The sequence below is a fragment of the Phragmites australis genome, chromosome 14, assembly GCF_958298935.1.
Source record: "Phragmites australis chromosome 14, lpPhrAust1.1, whole genome shotgun sequence".
In the NCBI taxonomy this organism is placed as follows: domain Eukaryota; kingdom Viridiplantae; phylum Streptophyta; class Magnoliopsida; order Poales; family Poaceae; genus Phragmites; species Phragmites australis.
This window is the reverse complement of record NC_084934.1, coordinates 24,596,199-24,608,910: the sequence shown is the minus strand read 5'-3', so window position 1 is coordinate 24,608,910 and position 12,712 is coordinate 24,596,199. Positions and strand designations below refer to the sequence as shown.

At 49.1% G+C, this 12,712-nt stretch overlaps 1 pseudogene; it reads left to right on the top strand.

Moving 5' to 3' along the window:
* The first annotated feature begins 1,003 nt into the window (after positions 1-1,003).
* LOC133890349 (probable leucine-rich repeat receptor-like protein kinase At1g68400) lies at positions 1,004-9,870 on the top strand (annotated as a pseudogene).
* The last annotated feature ends 2,842 nt before the right edge of the window (positions 9,871-12,712 follow it).

Below are 12,712 nucleotides of genomic sequence, written 5' to 3'. Positions count from 1 at the left end.
TAACCAGGCTACTTGTGTCATACTGTATGAACTACTAAGCCTAGCTGCTACTTTAGATCTAGTTCTATCTGTTGTCCTACGAACTGTTAGGTATGTATATTATACACAGATACATGAAGAGGGGCCCCTCGATTTTGGTGGCCCGGGGCGGCCGCCCTGCTCAACCTCCCTCAGGGCCGGCCCGGGTACTCTCGTGGACCCGGTTATTCACGTGCCATGGAATCCGGAGCCCTCTGGCGAGTGAGGGAAACGATAATACACTATTTATATTTTAATTTAAATATAAATATGGATCTGAATATATTTGAATACAAATATGAATCCGCATTCAGATATCTACTCGATCTTCGAGATTCAAGTTGGATTTTTTTATCAAATTTGATTGGACCGGAATTTTAGAAATTTTGTTCAAAATTCTTGTCAAAAATTTAATTTTTTGATCAAATTTGGTTGAATTTGTTCCAATTTGATTGGCCTAGAATTTCGTTCACCTTTGAAATTTCTAAAATTTTAACAAAATTTGGTTATCTGGTTGGAGATACGGATATATCCATTTGCACGCTTGAATTCGGATATCCACATTTGAATCCGAATCTCGAAAATGAATTCGGATATATCCGTTTTAGTATCAATTTTAGAAATAAATACAGATATAAATATCCATATTCATATTTTAATAGATGCAAATATCAGATAATTTAGATATCTACTATTCATTTTTCATCTTCCTTCCTTTCGTCCATTTTCGTAGAGTGGAACGAGCGCAGTATCTCCCGGCGACCATCACAGATACGTCCAAATTCCTTCTACTCAAGGGAGCGAAAAGGGCCTTGTCTGCTCCCTTTTCACCTCATCTGTTTGGACCTCTCCCTGTGTCCTCCATGGCGCCCACTTCTCACCTTCACCATCCTCAACACACACACACAGTAGCGCAGAGGGACACTACGTTACTACCCAGCTTTCCTTTTTGGACCCCTCTGCTTGTCGCCGTTCTACGCTTCTACTCGTGTGCCTTTCAAAATTTTCTACTTCTCCGCGTAACATTTTTGTTGCCCCCGTGCTATAAAGCTTGTCGATTTCTCAGACGAACACGGGCGAAAGCAGGGAACAAAGCCAAAATGCCGCGTTTCCACCACTGCTCGTTCCTGCTCCTCGCCATATTCGTCTACCTATGGATATGCCTTGCGCACGGAGAGGTTGCCAATGGTGGCCACCGGGACCTCCCCTCCCTGCTCTCTTTCAAGGCCTACAACACAAACGCCACCGCCCTGGAGACCTGGGTCGGCCCCAACTCGTGCGCCGGCTCATGGACCGGGATCAGGTGCTACATGAGCAGGGTGGTGGGGGTCTTCTTGGACAAAGCCTCGCTGGTCGGCCAGATCAGCCATGGCTCCGCTCCTCCGGCTCAGCCAGATCAGGGTGCTCGCCGTCAGGAACAACTCCCTGTCTGGCCCTCTTCCTCCCCTGGACAACTCGACAAGCCCATGGCTGAGACACCTGCTGGTCTCCCACAACAACCTCAATGGAAGCCTCAGCGTCTCACTGGGTGCCCTGCTCATGCTGAGGGCAGAGCACAACGGCTTCCATGGAGGCTTGGAGGCGCTGCGCGTTCCGATGCTCAGGAGCTTCAACGTGTCGGGGAACAAGCTCGCCGGGGTTACCGAGCTCATCGTTCCCCGGAAACCTTGCTCTCTGTGGCCATCCTCTTCCGAGATGCGTTCATGCTTACAATGCACTAGGAGTTAGTGATTCTAATGTTACCACTAGCATTGCTGCTCAATCTCCTAGTGTCTCTTCTAGCAACGGATGCTTCAGTAAGCTTAGCCTGACAGCGCTCATGGCCACCGGCATTGGCAACACGGTGTTCATCACTGTCTCATTAGCCATCTCCGTGGTCATGCTCGTCTACATGAGGAGAAGGCTGTGGTCCGCAAAGGATGCTTCCGATGCGGCGCTCTGCTTCCAGGTGGAAGACAAGAGGGCCAACGGGGATGAGAAGTGCCAGAAGAGCAGCGGGCTGGTCTGCTTCAAGGGCGGCGAGGAGCTGGGGCTAGAGAGCCTCCTCAAGGCCTCGGCCGAGGTGCTTGGCATGGTCGTGTCCGGGAGCACGTACAAGATGGTCCTCGAGGACGGCATCGTGGTGTGTTGGGTTTCCCTGACCAACAGGACCACACGACCACGACCAGCTCCCACGAGCAGATCACGAGACCAGCTTACGTGACCAGTGCACGCGAGCGAGTAGACGCATGACCAGGCGAGCAACTAGCACATGCACAACCACCCTGTCCCGATCAAGTGAGCGCAACGACCACACGAACAACCCGGCGAGAAGCAAGATGGATGATCCGTCAACCGGAACTCGATGATTCGCTGGAACATGACGAGAGAACAATAACACACAAATTTCAAGGCCGCCACAACTTAGCCTTTTCTTTTCTTCTATATATTTCGAAGTCTAGATTTGAGATCCAAGCTCGCTTAATACTTAACCGAGTACTTTGAGCTTTCCTCGCCTTGATCGTAGATCCAAGCTCTCCGAGTACCTAACCAAGTATTTTGAGCTTTCCACGATTCGACGCCCCGAGGAGATCCGAGCTCTCCGAGTACCTAACCAAGTACTGTGAGCTTTTCTCCCTGATGCATCTAAACTCCTATTACATGCCCTTACTTATATAGGCCCTGAGTACTCAACCCGCTAGACATACAAGCTAACTGACTTGTATCTGGACTCCGTGCACCTGCACGTGTACTTTGCCATACAAGCATACAGATTCTGACTCGAACTCTACGATCTGGACACATGCAAGCATACGACTCGGACTTGATCGGCCGCCGTGTATTCCGTGGACTCATAGACCTTCTATACGAGTACGTATACGACAACTGGCCAACCAAAATTATCTTAATTTTCTACGTGCATGCATCTGACTTGCCCTATACTAATACGACTTTAACTTACCTAATCACACCAAAATAAGATTATTTCCAACAAACACCCCCTTAATCTTGTTTTCTTCACATTAGAGCAGCGCCGGGTGGTCATCCTGCTCTGCAGCCATGAACAACGCCTTCTCCTGTTTCTTCGACTCCTCGCATTCCCACTGGTAGTGCCCATAATCTTTGCACTTGTAGCACCTCACTTTAGCCTTGTCGAATTTTCGATTCTTGTTGCCTTGTCCGCTGCTGTTGGAGGAGCCCTCACCACCATTCTTATGCTCCTTAGCTCTCCATTGCTCTCGGGTGAGCAACAAATGCTTAGCATTGATGTCGATGTCGTCGTCATTGCCACGCAACCTTTCTTCGTAAGTCCGGAGCCTGCCGAATACCTCCTCGACTGTCATGGTCTCGAGGTCACCGAATTGCTCAATTGAAGTGACAATCTGCAAGAACTTGTTCGGTGTGGCTCTGAGGATCTTCTTTACCACATACGAGTCCTCCATCTTGTCGCCGAGCCCATGAATCGTGCTGACGATGGAATTCACCTTCATTGCGAAGTCATCGACCGACTCCGTGCTCTTCATCTACAAGGCATCCAGCTCTTCTCTGAGGGTTTGAACACGAGCATCCTTGACACGTTTGGCACATTGGTATATCATCTTGATGCACTCCCATGCCTCCTTGGAAGTTTCCTTCTTGGATACTGCCCACCGCGTCTCCTTTGGATGCCTTGATAGATGGCGGTAAGCGCTATCTGATCCTTTTTCATGTCCACCTTTTCCTTCGGGTCATCGTGCTCGACAGCGTCCCAAACACCTTGTGCACGCATGAACACCTTCATCTTGATCGCCCATGTTGTGTAGTTGCTCCTTGTGAGCATTGGATAGTGTAGCAATACCAGTGAACTCTCTTTCGCCGGTGCTCCTGATCTAGACATCATCGCTAATGTTGATTCGTTACCTCTGCTATCCGTCGACCGCACACAACAGATCTCCTAGCTTGTCGAGTAGTTCGTCAAGGCTCTGATACCAATTGTTGGGTTTCCCCGACCAACAGGACCACACGACCATGACCAGCTTCCATGAGCAGATCACGAGACCAGCTTACGCGACCAGCTCACGCGAGCGAGCAGACGCACGACCAGACGAGTGACCAGAACGTGTACGACCACCCTGTCCGACCAAGTGAGCGCCACGACCACACGAACAACCCGGCGAGAAGCAAGATGGACAATCCGTCAACCGGAACTCGATGATTCGCTGGAACATGACGAGAGAACAATAACACACAAATTTCCAAGGCCGCAACAGCTTAGCCTTTTCTTTTCTTCTATATCTTCCGAAGTTTAGATTCGAGATCCGAGCTCGCTTAGTACTTAATCGAGTACATCGAGCTTTCCTCGACCTGATTATAGATCCGAGCTCTCCGAGTACCTAACCAAGTATTTTGAGCTTTCCACGATTCGATGCCCCGAGGAGATCCGAGCTCTCTGAGTACCTAACCAAGTACTTTGAGCTTTTCTCTCTGATGCATCTAAACTCCTATTATATGCCCTTGCTTATATAGGCCCTGAGTACTCAACCCGCAAGACATACAAGCTAACCGACTTGTATCTGGACTCCGTGCAGTTGCACGTGTACTTTGCTATACAAGCATACAGACTTCGACTCGAACTCTACGACCAGCACACATGTAAGCATACGACTTGGACTTGATCGACCGCCGTATATTTCACGGACTTGTAGACCTTCTATACGAGTACGTATGCGGTAACTGACCAACTAAAACTATCCTAGCGTTCTACGTGCATGAATCTGACTTACTTATATTAATACGACTTTAACTTACCTAATCACACCAAAATAAGATTATTTCCAACATGGTGGCCGTGAAGCGCCTGAGCGCGCTGCAGTTCCCCGCCGACCGGAGCAAAGCCTTCGACCGCCACATGCGACTCGTCGGCCGGCTCCGGCACCGGCACGTCGTCAGCCTCAGGGGATACTGTAACTCCAACGCGGAGCGGCTGCTCGTTTACGACTTCCTCCCCAACGGGAGCCTCCAGTCCCTTCTCCAAGGCAATAGTGCGTCGCGCTGGAATGAGAAACCCGTCGTTGATCGCATAGCATTGGCGCACAATGCATGGCCATTTTGGTGTTGATGCGAGAGGTTTTCTAGATTGGTCATTGCAGGTCGAGACACGAGGAGCTTGGACTGGGCGGCGAGGAAGAGCATCCTGTTCGGCGCGGCGCAGGGCCTGAACTACATCCACACGTTCCCGGCGCCGCCGGCGCTGGTGCACGCGAACGTGAAGCCGTCCAACGTCCTTCTGGACGAGCGCGGCGGCGCGTGCGTCACTGAGCGCGGGCTCATGCGCTACGCCACCAACGTCCAGCAGTCCATCCCGCATGTCCGGTGCCCGTCCGAGCTGTTCCTGGACCGGTCCTCGGCGGCCGTGGCCACGACGACGGCACCGATGGCGTCGGCATCCGCGTCGAGCGCTGGCACGGATACGCGGCGCCAGAACTGGCGTCCGGCGCGGGTATAGAAAAAAAATTCATATAAACAACCAAACGATCTTGAACACAGAAATATACGCACAGAGAGACAGAATACCCGTTGATTACGGCAAACAAACACACCCTGACCTGGGCCACTTTGCACAAACTGAGGCCGCGGCCCAAACATATGTCCTCAAAGCTAAACGGGTTAGGCCTGAGGGCAGTTGCCCATGGCTAGCTCGGCCTGACCCATCCATAGTTTAGGTAGTATGGGGAGTCTCTTTGGTTTTGGGCCCCAAAATGTGGAGAATCAGTTTTGCCAGTTCTCTTCGGCCGTAGAACTCTTCCTTAAGACATCCCACCTTTCTTTTGTCTACGTGCATTTGCAGCTCTACAATAGTTTATGCTGGCCTAAAGAAGAGACGGAACTAATTTAAGCATGTTTATACGCACTTAGGCTCTCAAAAACCAAACCGCACATTGCAATTCCCATAAAAGCCATAGACAACTACACAAGTACTTGCCGCAGCAAAGAAGTACTCCAATCAAAAAGTCATAACTACATGATGTTTTGAACAAGATACCATCTCCAATATATAGTTTTAACCATTATTTTTTTTATTAAAATGTATTTATAATTTCCATTGTATCTAGGATACTATGAAAGTATTTTTAAGATAAATTTACACATATAATTTTAAGACTTCCAAATTAAATATTTGAAAACTATTTTTAGTCAAAGTTTTAAAAGTTTACCTAAACATTTTTTAAAACAAGATGTGTTTATGATCAGAGAAGTAAGCTACGATTAAGCAGCTGTAGGCACAAAATATGCGACGTGTAAAAAATTTGCCTTGTGAGCGCAGTTCTAACTTGTTTTCACTGTGAGGCACGGTCTTCCGAGCTCTCTAGGGAATGCTCCGCCATGGCAATATGGCACGATACAGTTGGTAGGGCTGCGCTTCCAAGACAAACTCACATGTGAACCAATGCGGCAGTGCCTAACCTACCAAGCAGCACATGGCTTGTGGCTGGCACTGGCAATTGGCAGCATGCTTCAATGATTCCAACCTTTGGATCCCTCCACCAATCGAACCTTTAAGCACACTACAGCTTTTGTCGCTAGAGATACCGTTAAAAAATGGTAAGATTGATTATACAATGTTTGATAATATGTCTTTCATATTTTTATCTAATACGAAATTTTATCAGACATATAACCAAGACATATAATAAAAAAGAGTTAACTTCGGACAAATTATGGAAGGTTGTTCACTTTGATACATATAATCAAATTTGCGTAAAAATAGGTTCTTCCGGTAGTTTTCCTTTCCATGATTTGCTGTTCGGTTCGTTGATCACAGATAAGATTACAGAGTTTTACCACAGATCGCAGCAACATAATATACTGTATAAATAAACCGTATGCGCTTGTTGCTTAACTGGAAAGAATCAAATAAATCATCTCATTGATAACCAGACAAGGAGTAAGTACATGATCGCCGCCACAGAGAATGGCGTGTCGACCACGCAGTCAGCTCCACCACCGCGACCCGTACATACACACGCGCGCGCGCACCTGACAGGACTCGAACGAACTCACGCCAGAACGAAATCAGCGGGCCCGGGCAGGGCAGGGGAGGCGGCCACGCGCCCCGCGCGGGCAGATCTAGCAGAAGAGGTACCCGAGCGCCGCGGCGGCGAGCGATGCCGCGGCGAGGGGCACCGCGGCCGCGGCGTCGGAGACGGGCGCCGGCGCCGGGGCCTCGACGGCGGCCGCGGCGGACGCGACGAGCGCGGCGGCCATGGCGGCGACGGCGACGACCTTCATCCTGAGACCGGCCATCCGCGAGGCTTGGGGGCGTTGGATCGAACCGACGGCGGCGGGGCTTGGCTTGTTTTATTTGGCTGCGTGAGATCTCTCTAGGAGAGTGGTCTAGAGAGATGCACACAGGCGAGGAGAGGCGGCTGGCTCGATGGGGAGGCGGCGTGGAGGGGAGAGGATTATATAGGCAGGGAGGAGGAGGAGGAGGAGGGCGCGGCCAGGTAGGCGGTGGGGTGAGGGGAGGGGGGAGCACGACGCACGGCTGGCCATTTGTTGGGTTCCGGGTTTGGTGCGGTGCGTCAGGCTGGCATTACCTTGCGGGCCGTTGGGATCCTCTCTGACCACCCCACGCCAGGTTTGAGCGCGTCGCCGCCGCCGCGCGTTGCGCGTCCACGTCCACGTCCACTCGAGCCGCACGAAGCTTCGTCTTGTGCGCATATTCTTTAGACTCTGGATCGAGTTCGAAGATCAAATTGTTTCGAAATCTTTTCATGCTTCAAAACCAAGCCCAGATTATTCGATCACGTCATTTTGTTTCTAGGAGTATTTCAATATACGGCGTCGTCCGTTCGGGGAAAAAAATATGTACGGCGTTTACACGAATTTGTGATCGCTAGTACTACTACTTTGTAATAAATAGCACACGTCTAGAAACCACGCGCTGCACCCGGGGTTACACGGAGGGAGGGACTCAGAGGATCACGGGCGAACGGTCAGGGGGTGCATGGGAAGACCAGCCTGGTGGGAGCAGCTGGCGTGTGACAGTTGCGAGTGGCCCCCACGCATTAGCTGTCAGCGTAAAATACTCCGTATTGTGGCCATGCCACCGGGTGTTCTGCTCCCTTCTTCTTTGTCCCGTCCGCCGCGCCGTCATGAGCCACGCCGACGACGACGACCTCCGTTCCCTGAGAAAATTTGCCCGTTGGGCGGCCAGGTATTTCGCCTTCTTTTCTCTCGCCGAGCACCCACCAGTTCAGCGCCGCAGCGGTAGTTCCGGACGGATCTTCCGGTGGAGATGTAGAAAACCGAGAGTTCAATCTGATCGCGGCTTGCTAGTAACAACCAAGAAGTGATAGCACGCGTGACAGGACGGTACAAAATAGCGCGGCTCGCAATGCTGCGCGGAGGATCGATGGCTTACCAGCGCATGAATATGTTAGGTGTTTATAGGTATGTGCTTAAAAAAGAGAGGGTTAAACATCTACGTAAAATTATAATTTTCAATACAAATAAAGAAAAAAGATGTTTAAATATAATTAACTATTTTATTAGCACTGATATAAAATGCTGTACTTAAATAAACATTTTACCTTCCAACTAAACGTAAATAGTTTTTTCCTGTAAACACCTCGTATAAACACCTATTGCACATGAGGCCGGTCGTGCGGGAATAGAAGCTTCGGAAGCCAAGTCCGCCTCCAGCAGTGGTAAAACGCGTTAGGTACCTGCTACTAGAACGTCTGACCTCGCTGTGGTCGTCACTGTTTTTGCGGCGTGCGCGTGGAGGCACGCGTGTTGGTAACTGCCTTTCCTCGCGCCGCCGAAGTCATGACCGGCTTGTGTCGTCCCGGATGCGTCATGGAGGTGCGGGGCATGGAGATGTTGCCCGGGGAAGGACTTGAGCGAGCATTAGAAGGGATCGATCATCAACACAAATGATCGAGCAAAAAACCGAGGGTAGGACTGTATTTGATGAGAAACAACATGCCTTTATGCTGTAATAGTCGCATTCAAAGAGGAAGACAGCCAAGCATTGGTTCATGAATCTCTTTCAACAAGCCATTTTTCCCTTTTTTTTTTGATGGACATATGTTCCATTAAACCCTAGTGCCAACAAAATCGCCGAACAAAGTTCGAAGCACCGTCTACAACTAGATCAGTGGCCGTGTTAAGATCACACCCATGCTCTACTAAATATGCGTATCCCTATTGCAAAACCAGATCGAAGATCGAACAAGACGATGAATAAATCTAACCGCAAAACCAGCACTGTGGCTTATTTCAATATAACAAATCTGCCAATCCCGATATTCCCACATTTCATTATGGTCCGGTGTCATTCCTGAATAAAAGAAAAAAGCTTTTTTCTACGCTGCTTCACTCGCTTCTGAATGACTCCTTTAACACTCATTTATATATAAAATATAGAAATAATTTACCTTTACCTGCCACAGAAATGTCCTAGCGAGTTTCAATCTTTAATTAGAGTTCTTTGGACAGCTGACTATAAAATAAGTATTGAATCGTCAAGGTTGTATTCATGAGCTGCTCATTGAGTCTACCTTTTACCTAAGGATTTGCTGGAAAACAAAGTCATAGGCACCTAGGTTCAGAGCTCCTTCTAAAATGTCGAGTCGATACTTGACTTTGTTTGTCACGGTTTTCCTTTCCTTTTCCTAGTTCTTCTTCTAAGCACAGAATAACCCCTGCGGGGGGAGAGGGTACTAAATGAAGAGTGGACCAAGCGTAACCGAGTTTCTTACCTTGCTTATCTTGGGTTTGCTCTTCTGGCTTATCGGTTTCATTCTTATTAAAGCATTAGCTCTTGTTGAGATGACCAAATGGGCTAGTCAGACTGGCTCGGCATGGCCCGGCTACGGCACGGCCTGATAGGCCCGACTACTGTAACGGGCTGGGTCGTATTGGCCCGCGTGCCGCGCTCTCAGCCCACGGCACGGTCTGTGACGCACACTGTCGTGCCAGGCTGGCCCGGGCATGGTTGCGGCATGGCGGGCCGTGCCGGGCCGCTAGGCGATGGGGCCAGGCGGCGGTGCAGGGGCGGCACGGTCGAGTAGGGCGGGGAGCCGCCGGGGCGGAGCGGCCGGGCAGAGCGGGGTGGGAGCAGGCAGAGCGGGGCAGGGCGGGGAACTGCTAGGGTGGTCGGGCAGCGCGGCGAGGTTGCGCAGGGGCGAGCGGCTGGTGCGGGGCGGGGCTGGGGCGAGTGGCGCGATGAGATGGTGCAGGGGGCGGCCGGTGTGGGGCAGGGCGGGGGCGGGCGAGGCGGCACAGGGGTGGGCGGCTGGTGCGGGGTTGGGTTGGCTATGCCTTTGTCGGCCCGTCTAAATTGGGTCGTGCCGTGTTGGCCCACCGTGCTGAGGCGTCGACCTAGGCACGACCCGGCTAGCCGTGCTGTGCCAGCCCGGTCCGTCTAACCTCGTGCTTGTGCTGTGCCTACAGTGTCATGCCTCGGGCCGGCTCAGTAGGCACGATCCAGTTGGCCATTTTTACTTGCTGTATTGGAATTTGGTCTTAGGTGCGCCCTTTCACTAGTGGTTACTCCCAATTCGAAGTCCGGAACTCTAGAAATCGTGAAGAATTTCTTCCATGGGGCAGGTGCGTGTGAACAAAAGGGTTCATCAAGCCATTTTAACCCCTTGTTAGAAAGAAATCAGATGCTAAAGAATTATGTTCTAATAGATACTCAAATGAAAAAAAATTATAGATTGCACACCATCCTTCGCACTTTATCTGGCAAGCTGATTAAAGGAGAAGAAGGTGCGGAATCACCCTAAGAATCTTCTGCTAATCCAAAGTATTTTGTGGGTCAGGCGACACCCAAATTTGAACTGGGGATAAAGGTTTCCAGTCCCTGCCTTACCACTTGGCCATGCTGCCAAATCTAATCCAAAATCTTCGATTTGAAGTTCTCCTTTTGTTTTCTTCCTATCGGCATAAGAAATCTAGAGTGGTTCCTAGGGTAGAATTCCAAAAAGAGTGTTTTACCTATATTTGAATTCCTTCCTTTAGTAGAATTCCAAAAAGGATGCATCAAGAAAACCACTTGATCTACCAAAACTACCTTGACTCCCTGCTCCCTTCCTTCATCCTCCTCTCGCTTCTTCCCACGCAAATAGCACATCCACTTATTGAATTGTGCTGTCCCCCCTTCTTCAAACTGATAGAGCAAAAATGATCATTGTGGCCAATAATTCCACACGTGTAGCAGAAATATGGCAAAAATTCATAGCACAAAGGGCACCATATCTTCCTTTCTTCTTTACCCACCGAAAGAGTAACACCTCTCATCAAAGGACGAAAGGTCCCGAATAGCGGAAAGAAATCCAATAAAATTGTTTCCCAATGAAAGGCGTCTTCTGGAATAGCAGAGGTCTCTCCGACTTGGCTAAATTTCGGTATGTGGCTGATGGTATTAGGGAATATAATTTGGATTTTGTAGCTTTAATGGAGACAGGGAAGGGTGGCATGTCAAAAACAAATCAGGCTTGCCTTTCTGGAGGTGCTGATTTTGTTTGGCATTGCCTTCCTCCTCGCGGCAGGTCTGGTGCAATTATGCTCAAGATTAATGCATACATGCTTGATTTGTTGCTGATTACTGAAGGGGAATTTTTTTTGTCAAATTCCATCTAAGCAACAATATAGAGAAATTTAAATAGGTCCTTATGGTAGTCTATGACCGGCGCAGGATGATTTCAAGTCTAGTTTCCTTGTGGAACTAGTGCGTGCCTGCCAGCAAAACCACATTCCAACCCTGATTGGCAGGGATTTTAATGTCTTGAGGAATAGTAATGAGAAGAATAACAACAGATACAATGATCGTTGGCCTTTTCTGTTTAATGCTGTAATTGATAGCTTTGATCTTAGAGAAATTGACTTAACAGGTCGACAATTCACTTGGGCTAATTCCCTTCCTAGTCCAACTTATGAAAAGTTGGATAGAGTTCTTATGACTATGGAATAGGCATCTAAATATCCGTTGGTTTCTGTACACGCTCTGGATAGAGATGTTTCGGACCACACACCCCTGTTGCTTGACACTGGAACAGTGACTTTCTCGGGGAACAGGAAGCAGTTCAAATTAGAACTTAGCTGGTTCACTCGGAATGATTTTCATGACCGTGTGGTGGAAATCTGGAACAAGTCGGTAAAAGGTCGAAACCATACCCAACGTTGGAATAACAAGATGAGCGCCTTGCACAGACATCTACGGGGTTGGGCGGCCCAAACCAGTGGAGCTTACAAACAAGAAAAGTAAAACCTTCAGTCCACTGTGAATTAATTGGATATTGCCGCTGAGGTACACAGACTGACCGATGTTGAGAGAGAGCAGTTGGCTCAATCTAGAGATCGGCTGGTCAGACTTCTTCGTGAAGAAGAAATCAAGTTGTACCAGTGTGCGAAGGTGACAGACGTCTTGCTTGGTGATAATAACACCAAGTACTTCCAGATGGTTGCCAATGGTAAACATAGGAAGAAATGGATCTTCTGCCTAGAGCAAGAGGAAGGCGAAATCGAAGGCGACACCATTCTTAAGGCTTATATTACCAATTATTATAAAACTCTTTTTGGGCCACTAGAGAATAATTCCTTCTCAATGGATGAGTCCAGGAAAGAAGACATCACATAATTCTCAGAGGCGGAGAATGAATTTCTTACGGCACCCTTTTCGGAGAACGAAGTTAGGGATGCTGTTTTCGACATGGAACACAATAAA